The following is a 20,422-nucleotide window of genomic DNA, read 5'->3' as shown; positions in this document are numbered from 1 at the left end:
GCTACTATGATGAATCAAACCGGCGTACATACGCGCTTTCACCAAAGCCAACCTGCGTACAGATCTGCAAATATTTACTCATAACTTTACAACTGTTCTAGACATCAGCCATACCCGGATCATAACATTCATACAATAAAACATGCGTCAATAATTCATATCTAGTTTATCCATAATTAAACCATATAATGATAAAACATTCCAAGCCTTAAGATCTTGATCCATCGTTCATCATCATTCACATGGGTGCATCCTTAGTTCAGATTAATCACATCCTCACATACCCATAACCAGCATACTAGATCTCACACTTCATCAAATATTCATCACTTCTCAAAATTGCCTTTGCCTAATGATCTTCTTCTCCTTTTATAGTCTTAGGCCTTACTCAATACCATGGTCCAAAACCATTGAGAACCAATACTAGGGACCCAATACCTGGGTTCAACACTTCGGACGCAATACCAAGGACCCAAACCATAGGTCTAAATACCACGGACCCAAAAATAAGCTTTCCCACATGTACGCTCTTTTCTGTGCATGAAAGTGCGTGCATACGCATACGCGACTTTTGATCAGCAATACCACGTGTATACACGTCTTTGTATATAGTGAATCTCCGTGTGTGCCCTAGTTGGTATATAGCGAACCTGCGTATATATTCGACTTGGTACATAGTGAACCTGCGTATAACCTGCATATGTACGCGACTTGGTATATAGTGAACCTGCGTATATACTCTTCTTTCTTCATTCTCTATAGTCTGATCATCAACTCTTTGCTACTAACCTGCTGCACTATGATCTGTCATCTTGCCATCAAGGACAACACTTGTATCATAATGCCAACACACTATCACCTACATCCATTTTGTTTATATCTCATGATCCGTGCATCAAAACGATCCGATTTTTGGATCATAAAAGCGTTAATATATTATAAATCTAGTTGCAACATTTCAGCAAAACCTGGTTTGTAGTTTTCGAGAAATGGTTAATGAAGTTGTTGTTACTTATATCATATTTTGCTGCAACTTCATATACACATAAATTGAGCGTCAATGTGAAAATTGTTATGCGTTCATCGGGATTGCTAAAATTGAATATTCATTATTTGAGGAAGAATTCATTTGTTCCATCCATTTCATGAGTTGGGATGAACATTTTTTTTTATTGCTTGGTTAACAAAGAGTCTTTGTGTTGCATGAGGACATGCAATCTATTCAGCTTTGGGTTGTATGAGGACATGCAATATATTTAGTTTGGAGGTATGTTGGGCCGCTAATATGTCATTATTATTATTACTTTTTAACACCTATTTCATCCATTTCTACTATTCTTTATCACGTCATTTATCATATAATTCTATTTTATAATTATTTATGCTCTTATGGATAAATATTATTTCTTCTGCTTTATTTTTAATAAATTGTTTTTAATGCATGTTTATAGCAATGATAGTTTATTAATAATTTTTTCACCATTTTAGCCTCCAAGATATTTTCTAGATTGTAGATTTGATCATTAAATGTGCCAATTCAGAAATTCGCTGGATTAAAAAGTGATGATTTTGTATTGAATGGTTCGGGAAAATGGAAAAGAATCTGGAAAATCCAAAACATGGGTTTTGTCCAGAACATACCAAATTAGTTTTGTGATAAGCTGTTTTCCAAAATTCGATCCGGATTAAGAGAAACTGAAGGTTATCTGAAGACATTTTTCTTAGATTCGCTGTTGTGGCTATTTTCCAAATTATCTCGGTTACAATACCAAATTCGACCGGTTCCTATTGAATGATTGATGAAGAGATATTCCAAATAGGATCTTGTTTATCAATTTGTTGTGAGAAATCCAATTTTGTAATGAGAATCATATTGTAATCATCTCTGTTGTAACTGCTCTCTACTCTCTATGTATTTAAATGAAAACAGAGATCAGAGAAGATGATTCATGACTCATGATGGGATAGATTATGAGAAATTAAGTTAGGGATTATTAGAGATAGGATACGATAGGATAAGAAGAAAGGGGGGCTGTTGCATTGCCATTGTAATTATCAAGGTTTTTGTTGTTGTAATGATTTCGAAGTTTGATGATTAATCAATAAAAGAGTTGTTGTTCCATTATTTGATACTGGAGTAAGTTTGGCAGTGCTTCAGTGGCGGCTAAGGGCCTAGCCCTAGTGGATCCACTTGCTACCTGTACCATTATTTTACAGTTCCAGTAGTGTGATGGTTTGATTTACTTTTCATTGCTTTTGAGTTGCATTGCTTTCTAACTTCCTGTTCTTGTACATTTTCCTGAAATCGTTTCATGCATGAAATCACAATTGGATCGCGTTGCTATTTTCTTCCACCATAACAAAGATTGCTATTCATTACAAATTAAATTATTATGCTATTCATTTTGGTTATAAAGCTTCATTGTTCACTTCAGATTCTACCGTGCATTATAGGTTGCTGCTCATTTAGTATTGCTGTTCATTTAGCTTTTCGGTTCATTTCCATTTAGCGTTGTTGTTCATCTTCAATAATTTAGTATTACTATTCCTTTCCATTAATATTTCATTTCTGTAAGATGAGCTTTGCTGTTCAATTCATTTCCACTTAATTAGCTTTAATGTTCCATTATATTTCAGATTGTTGTTCATTTCCATTAATTTATTGTTGTTGTTCAAATAGGCTTTGCTGTTATCTCTTTCATGCAAGGATTTGATTTCACCTTTTAACTGATATTGTAGCAAGTGTGTATTAGTGAGCATTTTCAATTGAATTTCCATTTCCAGTTATTTTCTTTAGTGTGGATTGAAAGATCAACAACTGTAAAGGACATTGACTACTGCTGTCTAAGTTCTCAAATTGGAGATCTTGCCTATGATTGATTTTCATTTGCATCAATTTATAGGGGAGAGAGTTATCATTACTGAGTCCTTGACTGATGATTATTTGAGTAAATGATTTAATTACAGAACATTTCAGTTTGTTGCTGTTCTGATTATATTTTGTTTCCAACATTATTTACTTTTGCATTTTAAGCACTATACTACAAAACATTACTCTTGAGCAAGTGACTGCCTCAAACTCAGTACACTCTTGAAATAAAAAAATTGTCCCTGGGTTGAAAATTAATGTGAAGATAATTAGGAGTTAAAAAGACACCTTTTATCGCTCAACACCTCCATATGGAGAAAGTATAATTTCATATCCCATTCAAAATTTAGCGGACTTGACAATTTTCAAGATTTTAAGATTGGTAGGAATGTAACATTTTCATTGCATTCTATCATGTATGAGGGTATCAAATTTGGCATTTAATCAAGATCACCAAGCCCGTTATGTACCCGAACCTTCGTGAAAATGTACCCTTCACTCAAGCCAAAATCATTGATTAGGCATGGTGAGCTTTTTCTACCATATTTGACTGATGTTCCTGGAGAATCAAGGCAGAGGAAAAAGCTAGAAAAGGAGGTACAGTGTGATACTCATGATGAAGATCCCAATATAAGAGAGCTGAAACATTTCTTGACATTTAAATGTTCTTGCTCATTTGTTAATGATGCTTTCTCTCAAATTTTCAATATATATTCTTTTTTGTGATATCATGTTTCCATGTCTCCTAAGTTATATATTCTTATTTTGTAATGTCATGTTTCCCTGTTTCCAAATGTTTGAGCGGTCACATTTCCATTTCAGGCACTCATACCCATTTCCCCATACCAGAATTTAGTTCCAAACCAAACACACAAAGTTAAATGCAAGGCACATAAAACATATTATTACTTTACATAAATGAAACATCAAACATGGATGAATTTTCACAAATTCTAGGCATACCCTTTACGGATATTGTAGTTGTTATCATCTATTTATATCATTTTGAAACTATGACATTCACCAATTTTGTCTATGCCAGAATATAAACTTGGCAGTTCTCTTAATATTCAAAAGAAGTCTCTAGCCAATGTTGATGAAAAAAACATATCATGGGAGAGACCAAGGGCCTGAAGACAGAGTAAAATGATCTAGTGTAAGAATACTGAACACTTTGACTTATTTTCAGCTAGGCACTTGCATACTACCATGTCCTATTGCAATCTTATAAATTCATGACCACTTAATTCCATTTTACCTGAGAATACACTTTAGTTCCTATTAATACATTTGATGCTTGTAAATGAAAAAAATAACAATAATATAAAATAAAGGTTCCAACTTCGTAGTAGTTATAAACCAAATAACCTATATAACACAATGATGCATTCACATGCATTCTAACATTGACACTGGGGAGTAATCTCATAGCTTACCTTAGCCACAAATGAACCTTGAAAATGATTTTTTTATAGGATATAGAAAGGATATGGAGGGTAAAGAGATCCAAAGAAGCCATATAAGAAAATATATGCACCAAATCCACCCCAGAAGTGAACTCACCCATATGAATACACATCATCAGGTTTCTTCCTGGCAATTTCCATTGCAAATAAGGAAAAAGACAGAACACCACAACCAAAAGTTAAATTAAATACATCTTTGCAAATAAGGAAAAAGATAGAACACCACAACCAAGAGTTAAATGAAATGCATCTGATACCAAACCTACACAAATCAATAAGAATAATTTTAGTTGCCTCATAAAACTGGGGGGTTTGGAAAATTTTAACTTTCTTCCTATCTCCTGCTTCATATCATCTAGGTGACAAATGTCCAAGATGAAAATCCAAATAATAAAAAGAAAGCATTCCACCATGCACTTAGCTGCAGAAATCCACTGTCAAATAACGTAAAAATTGGAATCAGGAATCAAGATCCTTTGCATGTTTTCTCTATCAAAATAGATTTTTTTTTTTTTAAATTGGAATCAGAACAAACCTTCCACAAATTGAATTGATTTATTTATCCTTTTGTCCATCTAGATTCTAACTTAGCATTGGTATTTGTTTATGATGCAATTATTGCTTATAACTTAGTGTGTTGCATGGGATATAGAAGCAGGCTTTTAAATGGTATTTTGTATTCTAAATAAGTTCTTGTGTTTATTGGCTTGAAACAGGTTTTAGGATATTTATGAGTAGTTAGACCTGGAAGTGTTATTGGTCCACAACAACATTTTTTGTGAGATATGCAGTCATGCATGTGGAAGCTTGTAAGTATTAACAAACTTCTAATTAATTCAAAACTGCAAAGCTTAGTTTCAAAATCCAGAGTTAGTTTGTATGTATATACTATATTTGTGTACGACATGTGCAGTCACGCATGTTGAAGGTTGTAAACATTGATAGACATTTGATTAATTCATTACTGCAAAGCATACTTCAAAATCTAGAGTTAATTTATATTTATATAGTCATTCTAATGTCATTTTTTTTTATACTTGGTTACTTTAGGGTGAATTGATGAGGCACCAAAAGTTTGGTTCCAATAGAAATACCAGTGATAAGAATATGCTACCAGCAGCTTGTGACTCTGTTTTGGCAACAAGTGATCTTGTTTTTGAATCAACAATGGATGCTCTATATACTGGGACAAACACCTATGAGCATAGGAAAGGAAATTCTCCTGGATTGAAAAAATGTTCAGCAAATCATGTTGTCAGAAGACAAGTTTTTTAGGCATAAATGAATCAATTGTAAGTAAAAATAAATTGGGAATTTTTTTCAATGTTTTTCCACAGCCAAGCATCAATGATTCCTTTTTCCAACACATTGAGATGGCCTTAATCTTTAAGGAAGTTTTCTACCATAATTCCAAAACTCGTGGACTGATGGCAGGGTTGTTTTCAAATACTTTAATTCTTTTTAGGATGAGTCTTTCTTATTTTGTTGCAAGGATATGATACTCTGCCACAAAATTTCTTGTAAAATGACCAATGAATGGGCATCCCCTTACAAATTGAAGGTTTTGACAAGCCTCGGTGTACAGGTGCTTCCAACTTTGTAACCCGCCCTACTTGGACCCTACTACCTAGATTTTTCATAAGAGCTAGGGGTTTTCTGTCCTCAAATGTCTGTCTGCCTTTGAGGAGCTACATTCCGTTGTTTGGGCCTAGTAGATCCCATGATATGTTTCCTCCTATTAGGAAATTTGTGGTCCATCTGTAGTTATTTAACACTCTTTCTGGTGTGGGTGGTGAAGTGGTTTGGTATTTCCTACTCCTTCTACAACTTCCCTTTGAGTGTTTTCTGGTTGCAACTTCTCTTGAAGATCAACCAAAGATATTCCTTTGGGAAATTAAATTTTCAAGTCTGTTCTTGCCTCCTTATCTTCTTGAAGTTGCTTTTATTGAGAGTAACTAGGTTTACTAGCGTTCTCCTAACATATATCTGAGTTCGTATGAGATTAGTAGGAATCTTCACATTTAGAGTCTCGTTATCAAGACTGCTTCCCCCCTACAGCCCTTCTCTAATTTCATTTATGAAGGGGACTTTAGCATTTTTATCTTGTATCTCCTTATGGATCATCTCATATTCTCCATCACCCTTGGATTGCTCCACTTTTATTTCCGGTCCTAGGTATTGGGCTTCAAATATGTAGCTCCCTTTCTTCTTCACTACCCACAGTTCCAAGCATTCTGTCATCTGCATGAGGGCTTGGCTATAGCCTTCAAATTTTTTGATTTGGGAACATTTTTTTTGTATAGTCACCTTAGGCCTTTTGATTCTTGTCTCAGAATTCTTCTTTTTAATATGTTATGGTCCCAGAACTGGCCAAGGGCATGCTTTGACAACTTTCTTATAACATTTGGCATGCAAACTTGTCAGAGGACTTAAGAGAATACTACAACAAACAATTCTGAACTTCATCACATATTTCTCTAAATAGTTTAGAAAAATGTGAACGATAAATGTGAGGTGCCAATTGAATTTTATTTGAAATGGATCCTTAATTTTTTACAATCAGCTTAAGAGAAGAACCTGAACTCGCTTTACTAAAACATGCGAGAAATTAACACAGTGTGTTGATAATACAAGCCTAGGAAATTTGTTTCCTCCTGGAATAATCTACTACAACACTTAGGTTGATTGATATCCCACTGAAATGATGATCTTCAGCTCACTGCTAAATTGAATTCGGTCTTGATAGAGGAAATGATTGCATATAAATGAGCTTGGCCTTTGAAAGAGTGCACTTGGCCACTCTAAAATTGATATGAGGACATTTGAAATCTGCTCAGAATAATTTCGATTTCCCTCCTGGAATTTTAGCTTCAAACTTGGAACTCTCTTCTAGGAAATAATTGTGTCTCCTAGAGGATAGATTGTCTCTCTTTTCTAGGTGAATTCATCCCTCTTTATTCAGCCTAAATGGTGACAACAAATGATATGAAATCGACCTTCCTTCCTTAATATTCAGAGGTCTAGAATACCCTTGTTGATCCAATTTTCAAGTAGAATGAATATCAAGGGAAAATTTAAACTCGGCCTCAAAAGTTTACACAATTCCTTTATACCAATCAAGCCTGGAATAATTCGACCTTCACAATAAATAGATCAGCTACAAAACACAACCATTTTGAGTGACTAACTTGGTCCCCTTGAGATATTAAATTTGGCCTTCTAATGGATCACTGAATCTACAGGGGATACACCTCTTCTATCAACTTATCTTATAGAATTGTAAATGGAATGGAACAAGAACCCAACTCGGTCATTCCAACAGATAAATAATTCAACACTCTATAATTCTATGGGGATAATACAAACTGATCTCCCTTCTTGCTAAATTATTATGAAGATGATGTTTCTTATTCCCCTTTTAATATTGCTTCAATTTAAGGAATTTGGATAGCTCGACACCTCGAGATAATAGGGATCTCGTCCTCCTGAAGGGAATAATAGTATTTGAATAATTTTCACCTCTTAATAAAGTGATATAGGTAGCAACTTGACCCACAATGGTTAACACAACAAGATTTTTTCCTTCTGAAAGGATATTGATCATTGAAGTATTCAACCTTTTGAAAGAAATCACCTCGTGCAAAATTAAACAACAAACCCTCCAATTCCCTTGCTACAAATATGACAAGAAAATATGGAAAATGTATGAATATCCAATAGGGTGGAAAATATTCCACTGAAATTGGATTAGCTAGCTAGGGTCGCAATGGAATTCCACTGAAATTACGCTAAAAGTCCACCAAAATTGGATCAGCTAGCTAGGGTGGCAATGAAAATTCCACCCAAACTAGAATGAAGAATGAGGACTTCCCTCGATGTTTGTGTTATGAAACCAGCTCAAGAAAAGATAGAAAATATAGATCAATGCCTTAGAATTCAGCCTCTTCGAGGGGGCAACCTCCTTTACATTACATGAATTAACAATTCTTGGATGATACAAATGATAAAACCTCCTTTCTATATATATGAGTCTAGGGAGTCACAATATAATCCAGCCAACCTAACAATAATAATATAAAGCCACAAAAATAACAATAGAGGGATTCTATGGGGCACATAAATAACAATATGGGGGTAATAGGGGGACAACAATATAAATAAGGGGTATAACTACAATAGTAATGGGGTAATCAATAGTATTATAGGGACCCAACATGCCCCTCTCCTTCAAAAAAGTGTTGTCCTCAACGCTTGAGTAGTTCTGGATACTTCTGCATAAAATTCTCATCCTCCCATGTGGAATCTTCAGCCGATAAGTTCTTCCACTTGATAAGATACTCTGAAATTGATCGATTTCGTAGCTGTCGAGTTCTTGTTTCTGTGACTGCTTCCGGTTCCAATATAATTTTTCCTTCCTCGTCAAGTTCTGGCAATATTGTTTGAATTGGGAGCTTGTCACCTATAACCTTCTTTAAACATGAAACATGGAAAACTGGGTGCAATCGAGAAGCTACAGGAAGCTCCAATTTGTATGCCATAGTACCAATATTTTGCAACACCTTGTACGAACCATAATACTTTGGTGATAATTTATTATCCTTCTTAGCTTGCTTTAGGGACATTTTCTTATATGGTTGTAGCCGTAGGAATACCCAATCACCTACATCAAAACTTCTTTCACTGCGATGTTGATCTGCCTGTTGTTTCATTCTATTTTGTGCCAACACGAGGTTATCCTTTAAGAGTTGGAGGACTTGTTGTTGATGTTCGATGTGATGTTCCACTGCCTGAACCTTAGAATTTTCTCTTAAATATGATGTGATGGATGGTGGTTGATACCCATAAAGTGCCATAAATGGGGTCATTTTTGTTGTTGTATGGAAGGAAGTGTTATACCACCATTCAGCTAGAGGCAACCATTTGACCCATTGTGTCTGTTTATCAGATACAAAGCAATGAAGATATCCTTCCAAACATTTGTTTACTATCTCAGTTTGTCCATCATATTGAGGATGATAAGATGAGCTATGAGCTAACTGAGTACCAAGACAAAGAAATAATTCTGTCCAAAAATTTCCAGTGAAAATGGGATCTCTGTCACTTACAATAATCTTTGGGTTTCCATGTAGCTTTTGAACTGTTTCCATAAATGCAGTAGAAACTGTACTGGCTTTAAATGGATGTGATAATGCACAAAAGTGTGCATACTTGGTAAGTATGTCAACTTCCACCATGATGACACTCTTTCCCTCAGACTTGGGTAAACCTGTGATAAAATCCATTGAAACCTCCTCCCAACGTTGGCTTGGAATGGATAAAGGTTGTAATAGACCCGGTGTCTTAATTGTTTCAACTTTATTTTGCTGGCAAACCAAACAATCAGCCACAAACTTTTGAATATATGATTTAAGGCCATCCCAAAAAATTCCTTCTTAACCCTGTGGTAAGTTTTTAAAAATCCTGAGTGACCTCCTAAGGGAGAAGTGTGCAATTCCATAAGAATCTTTTGTTTTAGCTGGGAATTCTTACAGAGGTATAAGCGATCTTTGTACTGTAAGAAATCATTTTGCCAGCTAAATGTATCAGAAGTACTGGAATCTTGTTGTAGCTTTCGAATAAGTGCCCACACTTCTTCATCATTCTTACATTCCTCCCTTGCTTCGTTTATCCAATCTGGTTGGATAATATAAATGGCACACAACAATGCTTCCACATCCTCATCCTTTCTTGAGAGTGCATCTACCACCACATTTTGCTTCCCTTTTTTGTAGATGATTTCAAAGTCGTAACCCAACATCTTTGTGACCCACTTTTGTTGCTCTTCAGAGGATAATCTTTGTTCTAAAAAGTATTTAAGGCTATCATGATCCGTTTTTACCTTGAAGTGTATTCCCATTAGGTAGGGTCGCCATTTCTTAAGTGCATGGAGTATTGCCAACATTTTCTTCTCATAAATAGCTTTGCTTAAAAACTTTCCCTTGATTGGACGACTTTCAAAAGCAATGGGTCTTTCATCTTGCATTAGAACAGCACCAATTCCATTTCCTGAAGCATCACATTCCACAATAAAGGTTTTTGTGAAGTCCGGTGTAGCTAAGACAGGTGCTTGGCACATTGCCTCTTTAAGATGTTCAAAGGCCTTTGTTGCTTCCAGAGTCCATGAAAATGAATCTTTCTTAAATAATGTTGTTAGAGGTGCTGCTATTCTCCCATAATTCTTAACAAACTTGCGATAATACCCTGTCAACCCAAGAAATCCTCAGAGATGCTTTATGGATGTGGGGATTTTCCATTCCATAATGGCTTTAATTTTGCTAGGGTCTACCTTAACTCCTTCATGAGATACAATATGACCCAAATATTCCACCTCCTGGACTCCAAAGAAACATTTGGATCTTTTTGCATATAATTGTTTCTCCTCCAATAGTTGTAGCACCCTGTCAACATGTTCAACATGATCCTTCCAAGACTTGCTATAGATTAGTATATCATCAAAAAATACTAACACAAATTTTCTAAGGAATGGTTTGAAAATTGAATTCATCAAACCTTGAAATGTTGAAGGTGCATTGGTAAGGCCAAAAGGCATGAACAAAAATTCATAATGACCCTCATGGGTTCTAAATGCCATTTTCGGAATGTCTTCAATCTTCATTCTGATTTGATGATATCCCGAACGAAGATCCAACTTGGTGAAGTAAATTGATCCATGCAATTCATCCAGTAATTCATCAATAACAGGAATGGGGAACTTATCTTTAATAGTGAGCTTGTTGAGCTCCCTATAATCCGGACACATGCGCCATGATCCATCCTTCTTGTGCACCAATACTACTGGAACTGAGAAAGAACTTTGACTCAGTTGAATTATACCAGCCTCTAGCATTTCTGCAACCATACGTTCAATTTCACCTTTTTTGACATAGGGATATCTGTACGGCCTGATGTTTGGAGGAACACTTCCTGGAATCAGATGAATAGCATGATCATGATCACACATAGGTGGGAGACCCTTGGGAGTCTCAAATACCTTGGAATGATTGTCCAGGACATTTTGGAGATCTGGAGAAATAGATGATTCCAATGTGGAAACATCTAGCGAGCATAATTGTGCAATTACACCTCTTTGCTCCTTTTTTAGAAGCTTTGTCATACCATGAGAGCTGATTATCTTTCCTGGTTTCCCTGCAATACCCCTTAATTCAACTTCCTTTCCTTCCGTAGAAAATTTGATGAAAAGTTCTTGAAAATTAAAAGCTATTGTACCCAAGGATTGTAGCCATTGGACTCCTAGTACAACATCCGCACCTCCCATTGGAATGGAAAGCATTGGGCTAGTCAATACATATTCTCCCATGGATAGCTTGATATTATGGCACTTTCCAGAGCAATTTATTGTTCCTCCATTTGCAATCATCACTTGACACTCTGGTGCTGGATATAGGAAGCAATTCTTTTGCTACCCTACAATGAATAAAATTGTGGGTGCTTCCTGAATCAATCAACACTATTACCTTTTTCTTCTTGATTTGTCCTTCTATCTTGATGGTTTGAGGAGTGGTAATTCCCGCCAATGCATTACAAGATATGGTCGGATTTATTTGTTCTTCATCTAGGCTTTGTTCCTGGAGTATATCTTCTTCTTTTGACCTTTCTTGCTCCTTTTCTTCTTCCTCTTCACAATCTATGCAGAATAATTTCTTCTCAGCACACTTATGACCTTTAGTGTATTTGCTATCACAACTGTAACAAATCCCTTTTGCTCTTTTTTCTTCCAATTTTTGTGGTGTCAACCTTATAGGTTGTGGAAGACTAGGGGCAACAACACTTCCATCTTTATAGTTGTGAGTGGTATGCTTCCTGGTTGGCTAGAGCTAGCACAATGGTGAAGTTTTGGATCTGACATAAGAGGTGCTTAACCCTTTAATAGGCGGTAGTTCATCTCGAAAGAGAGGATTCATGGATATCTGGTAGGTCAAACTCTAATCAAGCTCTTGATTCCAAATGGGATTCTATCTTTAGAAGGCGGTCCCAGGGAAGGGAATGAAAGGTCTCATATTGTTTCTTGCCAAACACCAATCGATGGATTCATAAAGTTTGACTGGTCATTCATGAAGGAAAAGATTAAAAAAAAACTTTCTCCACCATACGCAAGAATTTTCATCAACAAAGCCTTGTTCAGCCAAAAACAAAAAAACCTAATCATTATTTGAAGCACAAACAAACAAAATCCTAATCATTATCTAAAGCACAAGAATAATTGTTTTTAAGACCACAAAATGAAAACAATTAAAAATACCTAGAATGCTTGTCCACATTCGACGCCAGTAAAAAAAACCTTCTCTATTATATGTCAGGCCCACCTCGACTGCTTCAGTAGCTCCAAACACTTCAGATAAAACATAATTCCAGATGGATGAGAAAGACTATGATCACAGTTTATGGATTTCAGACTTCTCCCTGGTGATGGCAGCAACTGGTGCAATTCACCCTGAACCCAAGCTCAAATGACATGCTTACAGATTAACTCCCATATTGTGGTAACTGGCCTAGAGATTCAGTAGATATTCTTGTCCAACAAAATAACTGTCCACAAAACCTTCACATTCCATTCTCAGCATTCCATCTCAAACCCACTAATACAATCTGTCTCATCTCCTTCAGTAATAGAAACAACCCTGACAAGATCCTTCCATGCCCAGAATCATCATCCATACAAATAGATTGCCTCAGTTTTCCCAACAGAACAAATGTTCCATGCGCTCTCTACCAACAAAACATAGGTTGTGCTCTTAATTAATCCCATGGGCCATGAAACTCTTCGCCTGAAGGAAGAATAAGATCGACCCACAACTCCCCCCACCTTAATAATAAGAAGTCAGGCAAACCATGCTCTACCCAAGTGGAATCATGCGGTTCCGATGTGCCCTGAGGCTAGAGGTGAATCCATCCACGCATGGCCAAACATGTGACCACTTTCTTGGAACCTACCCTGGATGCTTTACGCTCTATCTTATTACCCCAGGAAAAGAGAACTTACGCTTATACCCTTGACCCTTTCCCCATTATCGCATCAACACACTCCATTAAAGAGAAGTTACCCTAAAATGGGGGTGGAGAAGGCCCAAATAGAGGAGATTGTTGTTGCGAACAAAGGTCTCACCCAACAGAGCCGAGGTTGTGTTGTGGATTACTCCCATGGGCCATGATACTCCCCGCATGTTTTTGGCCTCCGAATAAAGGTTGCGAACAGACATCTAGCCCAATAGAATAGGTTGTGTTGTTCATTTCTCCCACTACCATGATACATCTTTCCTGGCCTACAAAAAGAGGTCTCGCCCAATAAAACCAAGTTTGCGTTGTGGATTACTCACAGGGTCCATCATACTCCCATCCTGTTTTTGGCCTCCGAATAAGGTTGCGAACAAACATCTAGCCCAACATAATAGGTTTCGTTGTCGATTACTCCCATGGCCAAGATACTTCCTGCTTGGCTTACAAAGAGATGATGCGTTGTCACTCACACGACCATAATATTCCTGCCTCTTTTTTTGCCTCCGCTTGGTTAATTTTTGATATAAAAAATACCCTATAATATATATATTATTATATAACATATAAAAACCCTCTAACCCTCTATTATATAGTCAATATATTGTTTTGTGTTTTGCTTATTTTTTATACCCCAATATGAACGCATGTGATATCATATTTCTTTTTCAATGAAGCCCTCGTGGTTGATGGTGCATGCTAATAATGTGATCTGCCATGTTTTTCAATTGAATAGTCCAATTGTAACAAATATTCTTGCATTAGATATAATATTGTAAATATGCATAAGAGATTAAGTAGTGAAACTTCTACCATTGACATGCTAGAGGAAATGTAGATATTAAACAGTTGCTTGTCACTGAGAATGGTTGACACAATCAAAGCACCATGAATAGGATGACTTGAGTATGTTTGGTGAATAACCAATTTCAACTAACTTTCAACTCTAGTTGCCATTGTTGCACTTCTGCAAACCTGAAAGAACATCATTCAAATCATTTAAAATAGATTAAACAAAATATCATTGTAACAGTGAAGTGTCCACTTCAAGAAACTACTTTTAGGGTTGGATATTCAAGAATGGTGATATTCAAGCATATCACAAGTTCAAATATTTTATGTCAATTGAGGCATACAATATTTTTACAAATAAAATGCATCCCTGAAAACATAGTGGTTTTGTGGTTAGTTTTCTTTACAATACTACGAGCACACACACGTTCCCCATATAGCCCCATATTCTTTGCATAACTCTAAGAAATAAAGCATTCACCACCATCTCCTACAAACAAACAAACAGAGCATGTGTCTGCATCAAGGCTTCCGCTAGAAAATCCATGAATCAAAGAAGTGAAAGGTCATTTTTTGTTGCACAATTTAAAGAAACCTTCTGTACAAATAACATATGCATGAACATAATATTAACAAATGTATCCTTCAATTTCACCACACATGATAGGGAAAACATTGTGTAGAAATGAAAGTTTCAATGTGTTGATATCATCTAACCTAATAAGCATTGTCAAAAGATGGTAGCAGACCTTTTGATCTTATTAATTGTGGAATTCCTCCCCATTGGTCTTGTGTAGGATCTACACTAGTGGGATTATGTGCTCATGCATGAAGGAGCATTGTAGATCTAGATGGAGCTACTTGTAAATCTTCAAGCATACTTGTTCAAAGTACAGAAAGAAAAATGAAATATTGACTTTATCAAGCAAACATGTGCAATCATTTCACTAGTACAAAATGGCTAATTAGTTACTAAAAAATGACTAAAATTTGTATATAAACGACCATTTTTCAGTCGGTGACCAATAGTAGCTAATTTACAGTATCTTATAACGCGACCAATTTTTAGTCATATTTAGCTTAGTCATTAATTTGTTGTCTCAATTTTATCGTCTAGTAGTGTATTTAGTCATAAATTTGGTCATTAATTTAGTTATTAATCTGGTCATTAATTTCCACAATTAATGACCAAATACACAACAAAATGTACTACTACATGATCACTCGAGAAAACCAATCAATGACCAAATAAATATGACCAAAATGTTGGTCACATTATAAGATACTATAAAGTAGCTATTAATAGTCATATATATGCAAATTTTAGTCATTGTTTGAAACCAATTAATGACCAAAGAAATATGACTAAATTTTGGACATATATGACTAAGTAGCTACTAATAGACATATATATGCAAAATTTAGTCGTCATTTGTAATCACAAATTTATCATTTACAGGAGTCATTTATATTTTTCTAGTAGTTTCATATTCATTATATAAATGACTAATTTAGTAGTTTATATTCATTATATAAATGACTGATTTAGTAGTTTATATTCATTTCATTAATAATCATTATAAACGACTAATTTAGTTGTTGTATACTCATTTTATTTGTGTTCATCATTAATAAATATAAACTACTAATTTAGTATTTTTAGTTTTAAATTGATTTTATGTGTTCATTATTAATCAACATAAATTAATTAGTATGATTTTGCGACGAAAGTATCAAAAAAAAAAAAAAAAAAAAAAAAAAAATCATGAAATGTGCATTTTCACCTAATATGAAAATGCATAGTTACATATGTTAATTACAATACTAAATAATATCAAGTACAATTATAAATATTTCAACCACAAATTATATTATTTGAAATATCAAGTATTACAATATGAGTTTCCAACTTCATATTGGTTGGACTACAATTTACACATGAAATATTGTTTTATCACTTCAAACCATTATCATTGTGTTGTCAAGGCATTGAAGGTAGAAGCATCAACTCTAAAGACTTGACCAACATTTTGCACAATATCGGCTTTAAGGGCATCACTGGACTAATTCTCTTCTCTCTCTTTTTGCATTTGTCGCTTGAGTGTTATTGTTCTCCTCTTTCTACAATTCCTGCTTCTTATCATCAATATTGAGTTTCTCTTGTGAAAATGAAAGAAGATACAATGAAAAGTATAATACACAAAAGATTATGAACACTGGAATATAAAATAAGTAGATTATAAAATATATATATGACATATACCTCAACATCAACAATGTCAATGCCATTTTTCCCCAAAAAAGAAAGAAACCTGAACAAGTTTTATTCAGCTGGGCAATAGTGTTAACTGACTTGTATAAAGAAAGAAAATAAAATGTCACCATAGAAAAGAATACATTACAAGCATAGTATTCAACCTTTAGGAAAAGCTTAGGCACAATCATGCAAACTAAGTTACATGCTAAAAAGCTCAAATTGTAGATAACTTTTGAAGAACTTGTGGAGTGTTTTGTAGTTGACTTAGTGATACAATCTTTGAAATTTATTTTGATTGGCTTTCCAGTTTTTTCAATGTAGGATTTTGCACAAAAGTTATATACTTAAATATTTCACAAGGTTTGAAAAAAATTGCAATATTCCTTTTATAAATATTCTAAATATGATAATGAGTATACCATGGATATACACAAGGGAAATTAGTGTTAGGAGTGGGATAGTGGAAGGAAATGTTATTGATTTCAAATAGAGGGCTAAGTGAAAGTATTTGACAATTTTAGGGATGGATTAACTATTGGTTATGAAGGAGTTAGCAAGATGGCCTATTTTCTCTTTTAAAGCTCTAAATGACTTGAGTAATAAAGACTTTAGAATATATTTTAGTTTAGTAGTAATGAGAATGATATATATATATATATATATATATATATATATACACATATATATACATATATATATACACACACACACACATATACATATATATATATATATATTATTTTTATGTTTTTAATTTCATTTATATTTTAATAGTAATAAAATATCAGTAAGTTCTGAGTGTAGCTCAATTGAAAAGTATCAAACCAACTTAATTGCCTATTTCTCTAGATACAAATATATATGTAGATACAAGTTTAACATTTAAAAACTACTTCTTAACATAATTTTCAAAAAAAAAAAAAATCAGTTATTAAACTTTTTATATTTACAAACTATGCATTCCATTTTTTTGAATACGAAAACTACAAAAGGGATTTCTTTTAATGAAAATAAATGCATTTAGATTTGGACATGCAAGCAACAAAAATGAAAATTAACATTGCACATGATGAAGGTAACATTGCCAAAAATAATTGAAGAGATACCCTCATAAGGTGGGCACTTCAATTTGTATGTCAAATTGTTTGCCAGAGTAGTGGAGGTGATTGTTAGCCAAGGATCGACCTCATTAAACAGCTAGTGACCATGTGTGGACTAGATAGGCTTGATCTCAAATTTATGTTTAAAGTATCAATCGTGTGGTCTGCACAGCGTGCTACTTAATTTCCTGCATTGAGTTCATCAACTAGTTTTCAAAAGAAAAATGAATCCTCATGCAAATGAATTAAAAGTGAGTAAAAAGGGAGTAAAGTATAGTTATTGTCAAACCATGAATTGGGAGTATATAATATGTGGCAACTCTGCCCTAATTTCGTAGTTCCTTACAATCCCCCAAAGAGAGTCTTTATTTTTCTTTCAACATCACTTATTTCACAGCATATGGAACTCCTAGGGTGTTTAAAACAGGGTACCTCATCCTCCTTACCAGCCATAAAACACAACTCTAATACAAGCCTCAAGAATATATCAAACTGCACTTTGAGAGGCTCTCCATCCACTCTATATTTGGTGAAGAAACCTTCACAAAAGAGGTTAGTTTGGTCTAAATGACATGAAATCACATACCTAATTGACAAGGGCTTATTTTGGTCTTGGATTCAATGTTAGACTTTATGAAGTAGATATAAACTTTAGGGCCTAAATATGAAATTTACCATATTTGGTTCATGCAATCCATGCAACCTTGAAACATCGGTTTTAAGTAGGACATAACAATTCTATTCAAATTTTATTATTTACATTCATTTGAAATGACAAAAATAAAACCCCAAAGAAACAATTTTATGAATTTTAACCATACTACAAAGTTTTTTAAACCATCCAAGGGAAGCACTTTTCATCCCAAAGAGAAACTCCAAATGAAAAATTAAAAATTTAAAGATAATAATAATAGCACAGTGGTGGAGAACTTAAACCAAGTCATTCAACTATAGGCCAAGCAAGAGATAGCCTAATATAGTTAGAGCGGACTCAAACTACCTCTAATAGGTGGAATTTGTGAAAGAATGCTTGACATCAAATGGGGCATCCTAAAAATAGTGCATATTTTAAAAATAAAAAATAGAAAATAGGCTATGAATAAGCCATTAACAATTTGGAAAACATAAGCTATCAAAAATCCATTGACATGTTATTTCATGATTAAATTACATATTTTTCACTTATCCACTATCCACTATATTGTACAAGGCCAGCACTTAGTTCTTTCGATCAAAGTTAAAAAAAATTACCCTCCAAAAGTGTTCTTGTGATCCTATGAATTCAACCCCCTCTTAAATACAATATAGAGTTATGCTACTGAGTATCCTACTATTAACAGCTGATTGAAACATTTTGACCTGCCAAAATCTACATATACTAGTTATAAATCAAATTTAAAGGAAAATTATTGGCAAAGATTCCCAATATTTCTTGCCTCTAAAATTATTCTCCTTTCTTATGACTCACTGTAGATCTTCACTTGAATGGTTTGCATTATAAATATGTTAGGACTCTTATTGTCATGATGTGTCCCCATGTTGAAAAAATAACATTTTCATCATGTTGAAGAAGGCCCTCTACCTTAGTTGATAAAACGTGTCAAGAAGAAAGAATTTTTGGTCCTCCATTTGAAAGTGATGAGGAAGCAATTGAAGAAAAGTTTACAAATTCAATGCAAGGTCAAATTCAAGTTCTAAGCATAGATCTTGAAATATTCTCAAGCAATAGATGTTGAGGAGTAGACCCAAACTCGGGTTTTCATAAAGGATTTGAGTAATTTTGGTAAAAAATTGGGAATTTTTTATAAAAATTTGTCACATGATGGTTTTGGTACAAATTTGGGAATTTCCGATAAGAAGATTACAAGGAAAAATAGTAGAATATCATCAATAGGAAAGAAGACAGAAACAAATTACTCAGTCTAAAAATCAAAATCAAATTATTAAAAAGAGGAAATACTCTTGTTCAAAATTCAAATTGTGATCTATGATTATGATTGAATTTGAAGAACAATCTATTGTTCCTAATGATATATTATCCATTGGTAAATCATTTAAAGAAATTGTTGGACATATGACTACAAAACTTGAAAGTAAAGATGATGCACGAGCATCAAATGAGATAAATTACCTTTGACCTGACGGGTCAAAATTATTTACTAAAGAGGGTTGGAACTCTTAAATGTTCTTATTTAGTATTTGTTTGTAAACATTATTGGAGTGCCTAGATTAGGAGTGAATTTATAGAGATTGTTATCTTACGTGTGTGTTATGATTATTCAATAGGGATTAGGTTGTCTGAGAAGTTCGAATTTAGAGAGGAGCATTAGAAAGGAGAAAAACTCATTTTTGAGAGAAGCTAAATGTAGATCAGGTCAGTAAGGGATAGAACAATTTTTCTAATTGTGATTTTTCTTTTCATAATTGATTCAGTGGAGTTTTATGGCGTATCTAATATCATCTTATGTCAAGAAATTGTTTGCTTCAATTGATGAAAAATCATTGTGTTGTAGTTTAATGGTGGAATCCTGTAGATTGATATCCAGTAATTTGTATATCTTTGGCAATTTTGCATCCAAACCAGATTGATCTATAGATCTTCTCAATTATGTGAGTATTTTATCCTAATTGCATGTTTTCTTAATGATAGATCTAAATAATTCTTGAAATTCTGTTTTTTATTGCTTGAAATCGCTCCAAGAAAGAAAAACCCTTAGTCACATAAGGGTCGCACTGTGGGTCGCACTTGAAACAGAAAGGTCGCGCCAGGAGCAAAAGGGTCATGCATTAGATAGAAAGGTCACACCATGGGTCACTCCTAAAGCCAAAGGGTCGCACATAAGACAGAAAGGTCACACCGTGGGTCATTCTTGCAGAAGAAGGGTCA

General features: G+C 34.3%; 1 pseudogene; it reads right to left on the bottom strand.

The window, feature by feature from the left end:
* The window catches only part of LOC149152477 (aspartate aminotransferase, cytoplasmic isozyme 1-like), a 54,312-nt pseudogene extending 39,255 nt beyond the window's left edge, over positions 1-15,057 (bottom strand).
* Positions 15,058-20,422: the final 5,365 nt, after the last annotated feature.

Source organism: Pinus tabuliformis, chromosome 9, assembly GCF_031772625.1.
Source record: "Pinus tabuliformis cultivar Carrire ecotype Pingquan chromosome 9, CPIR1, whole genome shotgun sequence".
Lineage (NCBI taxonomy): Eukaryota > Viridiplantae > Streptophyta > Pinopsida > Pinales > Pinaceae > Pinus > Pinus tabuliformis.
Note: the sequence above shows the minus strand (reverse complement) of the source record. Positions and strands in the feature narration are given on the sequence as shown.